This window comes from Propithecus coquereli, unplaced genomic scaffold, assembly GCF_000956105.1.
Source record: "Propithecus coquereli isolate 6110/MARCELLA unplaced genomic scaffold, Pcoq_1.0 Scaffold72, whole genome shotgun sequence".
Lineage (NCBI taxonomy): Eukaryota > Metazoa > Chordata > Mammalia > Primates > Indriidae > Propithecus > Propithecus coquereli.
In genome coordinates, this window is record NW_012153285.1 from 6,257,267 (window position 1) to 6,270,692 (window position 13,426).

At 35.0% G+C, this 13,426-nt stretch overlaps 1 protein-coding gene across 1 annotated transcript in view; it reads left to right on the forward strand.

Moving 5' to 3' along the window:
• LEMD3 (LEM domain containing 3) overlaps nt 1-13,426 on the forward strand; it is a 65,517-nt gene that overhangs the window by 19,761 nt on the left and 32,330 nt on the right. The gene's annotated exons all lie outside the window — the stretch shown is intronic.

Consider the following 13,426-nt stretch of genomic DNA (forward strand, 5'->3'; position numbering starts at 1 on the left):
ATAGTTTTTCAGTGTGACACAGGACATGTTTACTAACTTAGTCCCATAGTTAGAAGCCAAAAGTGGATAACTTAGGTTCTGTAATTAATTTTTCAGTATTTTATCTTATTTGAAAATGATCTAGATATGATTCAATGAGTATCTGTCACTTAAGTTAGCAAAACTCCAAGAGTGTAAGTTACCAAAGAGATTTTGGAAACAGGTTTTAAGTAGATATAACACAAAACAAAACTAGCCATCATCAAGTTATTACCCTTTTAGCTATTTACAGGCATGTGCATGTTAGGCAGTCATCACAAAGGCAAGAATCCTAAAAAAGTTAAATAGATGGGTTTTTTGTTTTACTGCTGTGCTTTGATATACATAAAGCAGTGGACATTGCACTTTGACCTGCACATTTGTTCTTAGATTGAACTTATAGTTCCATAAAATTAAACATCTGGTAAAGATAACTGTCAAAGGAAAAGAACCCAAACTCCATAAATTAATTTAAAGAGGTTTATTCTGAGCTGAATATGTGCAGTCATGGCCAGGAGAGCCACGCCCAAGAAGCCTTGAGCAAATGGTCTTGCCTTCATTGGGCTACAGTTTGGTTTTATACATTTTAGGGAGATAGGAACTACACATAAAATGATAAATCAATGCATGGAAAGTGTACATTGGTTTGGCCCAAAAAGGCAGGACATCTCAAGGGGGATAGGGGGAGAGTTACAGGTTAAAGTGGTTTTAAAGATTCTTTGATTTGTAATTTTAAGTTAAGATAAGGAAGTCTGTTAATCAGAGACAAGCCACTGGACATATACTCAAGTGATCCTTTAAGTATATTGATGACCTGAATGCTTTTGTGTCTTACTGTTACAAAGAATGGCTCCAAAAGAGACAGGACTTGACTAGGTGTCTCTGACTTCCCTTCTCCTCAGGGCCTGCAACTCAAGTTTCCGGTGGTGGTTTTTGTCCTCGTTGTTGTTTTTCTTTTTCTTTTTTTTTTTGGTGGTGGGGATCACCTTGGCCAAGAGAGGTCCATTCAGTTAGCCTGGGGGGACTTAAGATTTAGTTTTAATTCATATAACATAAACTTATTTGACTAAAGCAGGTAAAGTATCAGTGTTATGCTCACACTTACAGCTTATAACCCAGAAGACACAGATGCTTTTATTAAACCAACAATATTAAACTAGTCTTATTTACTACAATATACCCAAGTCACGTATGTGAGCTTGAAAACCATTTTGGGTTAGCTCCTATCTTTCTAACTGTTTAAGGAATATAGTTGTCCCTCAGGTTCTGTGACTTGCCTTAGACCTAGTATCTGTAGAGCTCAAGTTCTACATTTGGCCCTATGGAACCCAAAAATAGAAAAAGTCAGCCCTTCCTATCTGCAGGTTGTACAGCCCACAAATACTATGTTTTTGACTCACAGTTGGTTGAATTCATAGATGTGGAACCTGTGAATATGATATGGAGGGCTGACTGTACTTAATTTATATAAGCAGTTATTTTTCTTTAAGTCAATAGAGATCTTTTATAAATTATCTTTGGCAATACCATCCAGAAGTAGAAAAATATCAGACATATATAACATACATACATAGACGTACATAAATATATAGGTAGATGCAAACAGAGATCATATAGCTTTCATTTAAAAATTTTAGCCATGTGCCAGGTCCAAATAAAAAACTCACTCATTTATAAAAGAATGGCTAGGTTCAAATTGTGTCTCTGGTAAATGTGACAAAATTACCTGCTCAGATGGCTAAACTTCTTACTAATAATTTGTGGAAAAGACTTTTAAGATTTTCCATTTACCAGTTTGTTTCCAAATAGTTACCCCCACTTTTTTCTTCTTCTGATGAGTCACCCCTAAATTAGCATTTCTAAAGGGAAAGCTCCTAGGTAAGACACAGAGCATAGACTTAAAATACAATCATTTGCTGAAACAAGGAAAGAAGGATATAAGTAAAGGCACAGTTAAGACAAGATGGCCAGGAAAACCATCTTGAACAAAGAAAAGGCTTATGTAGATTAAGCCAGAGCCCTCTCCATTGTAAGAATTTCTAGTCATTTAGTCCTCTTCTTCCTGGTGAAGACAGGGAGACAAATGAAGCTTTCTTTTATAGATGTAAATTTCTCTTACAAAACAGTCTAAAAATAACTGGCTGAAAATATAATAGTCCTTATGCCAGAAAGGTGTATTTTGGAGACTAATTTGGCCGGAAAGATCAAGGAGTGCAGAATCATGTGCTCCAATGAGAATTCCGAATTCCTCAGCAAATTTCTTAAGGTTTGCTTTTGGGACGGGGGAAATTTTCTCTTGATCTGAGCTCAAGATTTTGCCCAAGATATGAAGGTGGTTAAAGAAGCAGACCTGGTTGATATGAGGGCCTAACTTCACAAGGCATTTGTCTAGCTTTCCTTTCATCTTTGGGGTGGGAAGGTAACTGAGCTAAAAAACTTAGTAGATTCAGAGTTGGCAGAGGAGGATAGAGAGAACAATGGAGAGGAGTTAAGTCAGTCAATATGTAATTTTTTTTAGTCAATTAGTTGCTTACGCTTTTCATTTGCCTTTTGTAGGGAGTCTTTGAGAGAGGCAGGTTTTGATTTAGGCTTTTAGAAGCTGCTGTATACAATTTTTAAAAAAATCCCTTTGTTTCTGAGGTGTTGTAGATCCTTTCTTTTCTAATGTGCCTTGTAATTGAACAAATTTATCTAGGTTAAAGCTATGGCCACTGTAACTCTGAGTTACCTTTGATAAGGTTCACCCCTTTCTCTAGAAAGTCATAGGTTCTGAGTCCATAGGTCTTATACCTGAAATTGACTAAAGTTCCAGATGGAGAAGTTCTAAACTCTTTGCATCCAGTTGAACCCATGATTCCCTGTCTTCTTGTAACTTTACCAACCATCTAGACTCTTTTTGTTACCAAAAGGTTGACACTTGCCCTTGAGGCCACATTAGAAGAATGAGAACAAGTCATTTAAAGAGAAGGAAAGAGAAGTTTATTACTTTACCAGGAAAGGAGGAAAAATGGTAGACTTTCTCATCTCAAAATCCAAATTTCCTGAACATAAGCAGAAATACAGAGCTTTTAAAGGGTGTGCCCCTCAATTCTAGGCTATTGTGGTTAACTATTCTAATCATCCCATCTCTGCCAAAGACAAAGCCTGTGACCTCTGCCCACCTGGGCTTACCTGGGGGACTGGCACTGGCCTGGGATTGCTGAGCTATCTCCTGAGAACAAAAAACAAAAGACCTTCTCCCTGCCTCAGGAATGCAAGCCAAGCCACAGTTCCCAAAAAGAGTGGGAGAAATTTTAAGGAACAGTTTTTTTAGGCCATTCCCTCTATTACATATTCCCCACTGTCAATATTTCCCTTCCATATCTATGGGAAGAGGGGTGACTACTCTGTTATATTTTCATTCAGATGAACCCATGATTCCCTGTCGTCTTGTAATCTTACCTACCAGAGACCTCCCGTTGGACCTAGTCCAGTTTCTGTCTTGACTTCCAGATGGAGTCTGTATCAGAAATACTCAGATAAACTCAGAGAACTCAAAACAAGTTGTGGAGCTTGTATCCAAGAGGGGCCTACCAATGGTGGCCTCCAGATGCATAGTGAGAAGCAGTGAGCACAGGGGGCTTAGCTAGGTTCTTATGTGTTACTTATGTTCCCAGGGATCAACATTTTGGGGGAGGGGATTCTCCTTTGGATCCTTACTTCTGACGCTAGAACTGTTAAAAATTTTAGACAAAATAAATTTAACAATTTATTTGAGCAAAGAATGATTCATGAATTGAGTAGCACTCAGAACCAGAAAGCTCTGTTCTGCAGTGGTATGGGCAGCAAGCTTTTTATAGGCTGGAAACAAAAGTAAGACAAAGAAAATATATTCGGTTAGAGTGGGAAGATCCTAGTTAGACGTTAGTTGGCGGTTTCTGATCAGTTATGGTTAAGTTTCATTTTACTGTTTACATTGAATTGGGTTTTTGGTTTGCTTAAGATAGAAGTTCCATTTACAGAAATAACCTCGGGCTAATGAATTCCTTACTCGCTTTTAACAGTAGTCATATCTCCCGTCCCAGGGTATGTCTAGGGCTACTGCTTATTGACTGTGATGGCCAAATAGAATGGTGGTGGGAAATTATAGCAACCTTTTGGTTTTTTTAGCATTCATTCACACATATTCATTTGTATTCTTCCACTCCAAGCAGAAGTTGTAGAAGTTAGAAGTAGATGTTAAGTGAGACTCTGGTATGATTCCAGTGTATGCTGAACATTCCATTCACTGTATTCACGAGGAAACAGTCTTTACTCAAGGTTGTGTATGTTATAATCAACAAAAAAGTCTTATTTAGCCTAGTTTACCACATGTTGTAACTTCTTAAATTGTTATCTTAAATTGTTTTTGACCTGATGATGACATACTTAAATGTCTCTGTTTCCTAAGTGACTTTTCATCTGTTTCTACTTTCTTTCTTCCAGAGCTTAAAGTAAAGATAGACGTAACTTTTAAGCACATTTCTCATAAAGTCAGTGATGGGAATTTCTTACCTCCAGATTTAGTTTATGTTTGTCGTCTATGCTTTGTACGTAGCATGCCCTTTCCTTTTTATCAGAACTATGTTCCTTATCTCCATTTGATGAATGGAATGGAAACTACTACCATTTATTTTTTTAGTCTGATTCACCTCTTCATTCCTCTGCAGATTTTCTCTCTCCAGTTTTCTTATTTGCATACTATTTTTGTGCTCCATAAAACTAAACTGGTGATAATCATTTAAGATGTTAAACGTGCAATTTTGAATGTTAAATAAGTACAAGACCTATTGTATATAATTGTTTGGGAAATTCATGTTACTTTATTGCATTGTACTGGAGATAGACTGTACAGTGTATCACAGATCCGTTTTGGATATCCAAATTCTCATTTAGCAATATTCTTTCAGAATCAACCTTGTTGTAATACGGTTTTACTTGTATCTTGTAATGTAAACCATGAGAAAGTGTTAAAGTCACTCTCTTGTGTGTAGCAGTTAATGTTTAAAATCTCTTAGTGCAGTGAGCTGTCACCATGTTTAATAAATTATAGTATTTCATTAGCATAAATCCCTTTGGGTGCTAAGTTAGCTATTGCACAGATGCTTGGTATTATTTATAGGTTTGTATCTAACCTTTACAGGTTGACTTGTTTTTATTTTTCTATTCAGTTGTCGCCATGCAGTAGCATAATTCTTTAAATGTCATATGTACAAAAGTAGTTTTCAAGAAGAGATCTGTTGAAAGTATTGAAAAGTAAATCACTCAAACTTTTGGACCTTAAACAGTATATTAAGATTAAACTCCCATAATTTAAGCAGACATACTTAAATTGCTTTGTCTTTATTTGAATGTGTTCCTTGTACAGTAGTCCCTTGGTATCCATAATATGTTGGTTCCAAGACCCCTGTGGATACCAGAATCCATGGATGCTCAAGTCCCTTATGTAAAATGGTATAGTGTTTGTATATAGCCTATGCACATTTTTCCCATATATTAAATCATCTCTAGATTATTTATAATACCTAATATAATATACATGCCATGTAAATAATTGTTATACTATTTTTTTTAATTTGTATTTTTTATTGCTGTATTGTTCTTATTGGTTCATACACCACTGCCCCCTCAATATTTATGATCTAAAGTTGGTTGAATCCTTGAATGCAGAACCTGTGGATACAGAGGGCTGTGACTGTACTACCTTTCTTCCCAACATTGGGGTAAACTACAGGGATGTCTGACAAAATTAGATGGGGGCAGCAGCCTAATTGTTTCCCTTTGGAGTTTTGAGCTGCTAAGACTTACATCTTTTGGCGGGGGGTGATTCATTATTTTCACTTTTGGATTGAATAGATTGTCGTTACAGTCTTAAATGTATAATATTTTGGTATTTTCTTGATTTGCTAATGCTCTTTCTAATTTAGTAATATTTTATTTAGATAAATGAAACTAGTCTCATGAAGTCATTGGTAGATAAATCACCTCCAACTTAATAGATTAGGCATTTTAGAAAATATGGTATATGTATACTAACGCAGCCATAAAAAAAATGGTGAACTAATACCTTTTGTAACAACCCAGTTGGAACTAGAGACCATTCTTCTAAGTGAAGTATCATAGGAATGGGAAAACAAACACAACATATACTCACTATTAAATTGAAACTGATCGACCAACACCCATGTGCACATACGGTAATAAAACTCAATGGAAACCAAGTAGTAGGTGGGAATGGGTGTGGGTAAATTTACACCTAATGGGTACAGTGCATGCTGCATTGGTGATGGGCACACTTACAACTTTACAACTTTGACTCACATTGCACAAAAGCAGATCATGTAATCAAAACCTTTGTACCCCCATAATATTCTGGAAAAAAAAAGAAAATTTATGAATTTTTGCATTTACTTTTTAAAAATTACTAGACACAAGGTCTTATATTTTTGGCTATTTCCCAATATGCTCAGTTTCTGACATTGTTTTAGTAAAAACAAACTTAAAGTCTTATTTGTAATGTAAATTATATGAATTTTTAAAAATAAGAGTATCTAAAACAGGTATTTCTACACAATGAGTGTGATGCACGCCACCCAGGAGATGGATGCGCTTGAAGCTCAGACTTCGAGGTGCAGGGGGAGACAAGGGCAACATATGTAACCTAAACATCTGTACCCCCATAATATGCTGAAATAAAAAAAATAATAATAAAACAGGTATTTCTAAAACAAAACAAGAAAACACTTACATTACAATAACTCTTCTGGGTCTTTGCACAAGAGGAAGAACTTTTCTTTTTCAGTTTTCAATTTGTAAAGAATTTAGAGTGAATCATGAATAATACTGCTTTACACATCCATGTGCAGGTTCTTGTGTGGACACAAGCTTTTACCTCCTTTGCGTAAATACCAAGGAATATGACTGCTAGATTTTACGGGGAGGGTATGTTTAGTTTTGCAAACCACCAAACTGTCTTCCAAAGTGGCTATACCATTTTGTATTCCCACTAACAATAAATGACGACAGTTCCTGTTATTCCACATCCTGATCAGCATTTGATGATGTCAGTGTTCTGGATTTTGACCACTCTGATACATATGTAGTGGCATCTCATTATTTTAATTTGCATTTCCCTGATGACATGATGTGGAGTATCTTTTTTTAATACCTTCTCTGGTGAAATGTCAGTTAAGTTCTTTGGCCCATTTTTTTAATAGAGTTGTTTGTTTTCTTATTGTTAAGAATTCTTTGTATATTTTGGATAATAGTTCTTTACCAGATACGTCTTTTGCAAATATTTTCTGACAGTCTGTGGCTTCTCTTTTTATTCTCTTGACAGTGTCTTTTGCAGAGTAGAAATTTTTAATTTGAATGATGGTTCAATTTATCAATTCTTTCATGGATTATACACTTACGTTATATCTAAAAAGTCATTGACAAACTCTAAGTTGTCTAGATTGTCTGTTATCTTCTAGGAGTTGTATAGTTTTGTGTTTCACATTTAGACCTGTGATTCATTTTTAGTTAACTTTCGTGAAGGGTGTAAGGTCTGTGTGTAGATTAACTTTTTGTATGTGGTTGTCCATTTGTTCCAGCACCATTTGTTGAAAAGACCGTCTTTGCTCTGTTGTCTTCTGTTTACTCCTTTGTCAAAAATCAGTTGACTATATTTATGTAAGTCTATTTCTGGGCTCTCTATTCTGTTCCATTGATCTCTTTGTTCTTTCACTAATACCACACTGTCTTGGTTACTGAGCTTTAGAGTAAGTCTTGAAGTTGGATACTGTTAGTCCTCTACCTTTGTTGTTCTTCCGTATTGTGTTGGCTATTCTGGGTCTATTGCCTTCCATATAAACTTTAGAATCAGTTCGATGATATCCACAAAATAACTTGCTAGGATTTTGATTGGGATTGCATCGAATCTATAGAGCAAATTAGGAAGAACTGACATCTTGATAATATTGAGTCTTTTCCGTGGACACAAAATATCTCTCCATTTAATTCATTTTGATGTCTTTAATCAGAGTTTTGTGGTTCTCCTCATATAGGTCTTATACATGTTTTGTTAGATTCTAATGTAAATGATATTGTGTTCTAAATTTTAAATTCCACTTGTTCTTTGCTGGTATATAGGAAAGTCATAGACTTTTGTGTATTAACTTTGCATCTTGCAACCTTGCTATGATTGCTTATTAGTTCCAGGAGTTTTTTGTTGAGTCTTGAATTTTCTATACAGGTGATTATGCCATCTGTGAACAAAGTTTTATTTCTTCTTTCAATCTCTATACTTTTTCTTTCCTTTCTTACTGACTTAGCTAGGACTTCTAGCTAGTGATAGGGGACATCCTTGCTACATTCCTGATCTTCGTGAATGGTCTTCGCATTTCTCACCATTAACAATGGTTGTTGGTTGTAGGATTTTTTTTTATAGACATTCTTTGTTGAGTGGAGGAAGTTCCCTTCTATTCCTAGTTTTCTGAGAGGTTTGTTTGTTTTTAATCATGTTTGGCTGTTGGACTTTTGTCAGATTATTTTCTACATTTATTGATATTATTGATCATGTGATTTTTTTTTTCTCCAGCCTGTTGATGTGATGGATTGCATTAATTTATTTTCAGTTGATGAACCAATCTTGCATGCCTGGGATAAATCTCACTTGGTTGTGGTGTATTGTTCTTTTTATATATTGTTCAATTTGATTTGCTATTTTGTTGAAGAGTTTTGCATCTGTGTTCATGAGAGATATTGGTCTGTAGTTTTCTTGTAATGCCTTTGTCTATTTTTGGTATCCGGGTAATGCTGGCCTTATACAATGAGTTAGGAAGTTTTCCCTCTGCTTCTGTCTTCTGAATGACATCGTAGAGAATTGGTATAAATTTTTCCTTAAATTTTTGGTAGAATTCACCCGCGAACTCTGCTGGGCCCAGTGTATTCTTTTTGGAAGGTTATTACTTATTGATTCAATTTCTTTAACAGTTATAAAATCCTATTCACATTGTCTGTTTGTTCTGTGAGTTTTGCCAGTTTATGTCTTTCAAGGAATAGTTTTATTTCATCTGGGTTCTCAGGTCTGTGGGTATCAAGTTCACAGTATTCCTTTATTATCCTTTTAATGTTCATGGGATCTATAGTGATGTCCTCTTTCATTTCCGATATTAGTAATTTGTGTCCTCTCTCTCTTTTTCTTAGACTGTCTAAAGGCTTATTGATTTCATCAGTCTTTTCAAAGAACCAGCTTTTGGTTTCATTGATTTTGTTTTTTTCCTTATAAATTTACTGTTTTTGATTTTATCGATTTCTGCTTTAATTCTTATAATTTCTTTTTTTCTACTTTGGATTTAATTTACTATTTTTTTTCTAGTTTTGTAATGTGGAAGCTTATGATGATATTAGATCTTAATTCTTTTCTGAGATATGCATTCATTAATTTCCCTCTGAGTACTGCTTTTTCTCTGTCCCACAAATGTTGATAAGTTTTGTTTTCATTTTGTTCAAAATATTTTTCAATTTCTCTTGAGATTTCTTCTTTGACCCATGTATTATTTAGAAATGTGTTTAATCTCCAAGTATTTGGGATTTTTGCAGCTATCTTTCTATTGATTTCTTGTTTAATTCATTTGTGGTCTGAGAGCAGACATTGTATAATTTTTGTTCTTTTAAATTTGTTAAGGCATGCTTTATGGCCCAGAATGTGGTCTCTCTTGGTGAATGTTCCATGTGAGCATGAGACTGTGTCTTATGCTGTTGTTGGATGATATAGATGTTCATTATATCCAGTTGATTAATGGTTTGTTTAGTTCAACTATGCCCTTACTGATTTTCTGCCTGTTAGATCTGTCCATTTCTAATAGAGGGATGCTGAAGTCTGCAACCTTATTAGTGGATTCATCTCTTTCTCCTTGTAGTTCTATCAATTTTTGCCTCACATATTTTGACACTTTGTTGTTAGCTGCATACACATTAAATATTGTTACGTTTTCTTAGAGAATTGACCCCTTTATCATTGTATAATGCTCCTCTTTATCGCTGATAACTTTCCTTGCTCTGAAATTTGCTGTATGCCATATCCAAAATTAATACAGCTATTCTCACTTTCTTTTAATTGGCATTAGCGTATCTTTCTAAATAGGTTTGAATCTCAATGTTATGAATCCCAATTTACTAAACTGTGCTTACCTCAAGGAAGCAACCTAACCTCAGCATGTCTCAAGGGATAATACTTGCTCTAAAACAATGGGATTGGCACTGCATTATTGCCATTACATGGCAGCAGCATTATTCCTTGCACCTACTAACAAATGCAATTTCCTCTTTATTCAAAGGAGAGGGTTGTAGAATGATGATGACTATAGTACCTTTCTGGCATTGGTGAAGCTGTTATTTAAGGAGACTGCAGTATGCCTTCAAGTTTCTACTTGTTCAGCATATACTTAGCGCCCAGTATCTGCAAGGCATTGGGATAGATAGATATTTTGTGGTCTTGTTGTGGGAGGAGGGACAAACACCAAATAGTTATATCATAATATAAGATAGTAAAGATACTGAGAGAAAATACATTGGGATTCTAAGAAGAAGAAGGTCATAATAAGCTGCAGTGATTAGGTATTCTTTGTGGTCATAGCATAGCTGCAAACTTGAACTGTCAAGGCAGAATGAAGGAGAAGGTAAATATTCAGACTTAAAAAAGACCAGAAAAGATCAAAGGTTCAGAGTGTTTCTGAGAGAATATTTCTGTATACTGTAATTGACAGTAGTTCCATGTATACAGAACAAAAAAATATCACAGTACGCTAAAGCTGGCTGTGTTGATCCAGAGAAAGCTGAAGGAAAGTACCCAGAATGTAGTATTGCCTGTTTTCTTGGGTCATAAATAGCAGGTCATTTATTCTCTAAATGCCTAGGACTCTTAAGTTTAAGTCAGAAGGTGAGGCACCCCCTTATTACATATGCCTTTCTTTTAAAGCATAAACCAGATAACATATACTCCCAATTCTCTGAGGTTTCTCCCTTAGAGTAAAATATAAATGCCCTATGGCATTCTGTGTCTACTGTCTCTCTCAAATAATCTTAACTTGTCTGACTTCATTTCTTGTTACTTGCCCTCTCATCCACTCGGCTCTAGCCTTACTGGCTTTTGTCCATTTCCAGGAGTCATATGCCAGACATGCTATTACTTCACAGTCATTATACTGGTTCTTTCTTCTGTAAACCTCTTCCTTAAGATGTTCACATGGCTTGTCCCCTCTGCTCCCTCAAGTTTCTATTCAAATGCAATCTTAGTATGGCCTTCTGTGACCATCTGATTTAAAATTGCTTTCCTCTCTCACATATCAAGCACCGTTCCTGCTGTTTTCCCTCCAAAGCACTTTGAACCATCTAACATACTATGTATTTTTAAAATGTATTTGTTCATTGTCTCTTCTAACCCCTCTAGAACATAAGTTCTGTGAAGGCGGGGATATTTTTTGTTTTATTCAGTGCCACATTTCTAGTGCCTAGCACAAAATAATAAGTATTTTATTTGCTCTTTATAAGAACAACTTTGGTTACCACAGACTTTTCTTTACTGCCATTGTGTAACCAAAATGGAACCTTTCTGAGAGATCATTGATTTATTTAGTTCTATTAATAAATAAGTGTATCCTTTGAAGTGTAGCAACCTATGGATGTGGTCACAATTTTTTCCTTTTTATCTGAGAATTCGTAACGGTTGATAAATTTGATTTCAGCTTAAGAGAATGGAAAAAAGTTTACATTTGACTAAAGGATCAGTAAAATTATTAAATAGTAACATTTTTGGAATTGGTGAGAGAGAGGTTTGGGGGAGAATCATTATGTGTCTTGTAAGTAAGTATTACAAGATAAGAATTTGTTCTTGAAGCAAAGTATGATGGGAAACCATTGGAAAATTTTGAAAGATCTAATTAAACATTTTAGGAATTTGAGTTTTGGTCATTAAGATGGCTTAAAGGGAAGAGAAGTCAAAATGTTAAGGACATTTACAAGGAAAAGTTGGCATATTTGAGGTTTGAAATAATAGGAGCAAAAATATTGAAATAGCCAAACTAGGAGAATTTGAGAAAAAGCAGTAATGAGAAACCGTTTGGGGTGTAGGGTATAAAGGACAATAACAGGTAATAAATGGCTTCAGTGTTGTGGCTTTAGAGTACTGTCTTGTCTCGTTTACTGTCTTGGCATTGTCTTGCTTTTAGGGTAAGGGATAAGAACTGTAATTTACTCTAAGGTTCCTCCCTAGGAAAGTGACTGGATAATAAATAAAGTGGCAAATTTTTGCTGTGGAATGCTTTTGAAATAAGTTTTCTTCTCTACAATTGCCTAAATGGGAGGAAGAGTTGTTGTATATTTTCACACATTATATATTGTTTCCATTAAAGAGTAGGTAATTTGAATGATATATAAGATACTAGTGTGTTTTTAGAAATACTGAAATGATTTGGGGAAAGAAAAGTTAGATGTATAAAAATACTTTCAGAAGTTTGAGGGCATTTAGTTTGTTAGAGTTACTGGTTTTGGATGGAGTTTCCTTGTAAAACTTAACTTAGGGCTAAGGGGCTGTTCATTTAACAGGTAACAATTATCATAGGCGTTTGGGGAAAATTTTTTTTAATGGATTTGTAGGGCAGAAAGCATCCTCTTGGCTTTTTAAATATGTTATACTCAGGTATTTTAGCCTACTAGACAAGAGGCAGAAATCTAGAAGGATACAAAGGGCAGAGCAATGTTTTTAACAGAATTGTTTTTATCCTCTTTAGCTTTCTCCGTCTTATCCTATCCTTTTCCCTTCCCAGTAGCTCAGAACATACACTCCTCCAGCTTCCTGCAGGATTTAACACTTTTGCTTTAGTGTTAACACACAAAGTAAAATAAAGAAGCGTGCCTAGATAGCACAACCGGCTCTTTCAAGCACTAACTATATGTCCGTTGCTACGCTTGGCTCCAGGCAATACAAACATGAATAACACGTGGTCCCTATGTGAGAATCCCACAGTAGAGCAGTCTACGGTAGGACAACTATAGTTTACAGTTATGCTTTCATAGAGCTACTTGAAGAGTTGATTTTCTACTTGATAGTCTTGACAAAAAATAATTTTGTGTACAGTCAAAAAAGTAATGCTAGCATAGCTTTTCTTCATAGACATTAAACCTGTTTTTTTTAAAAAAACTGCATGCTTTTATATTTTTAAGACTTGTTTTTCTTGTAAAGAGCAAATAAAGTATTTGGTTTTTAAGTATTTGGCCAATTCTAAGTAGATTGACAAGCCATTTTTGGTAGTATATTGAACTAAATATAGCTTTATTTTAAACTGTTCAAATTTTACATGAAAATTAATGTTATTAAAAAGATTATCTTTTTAGTCCATGAGTTCTG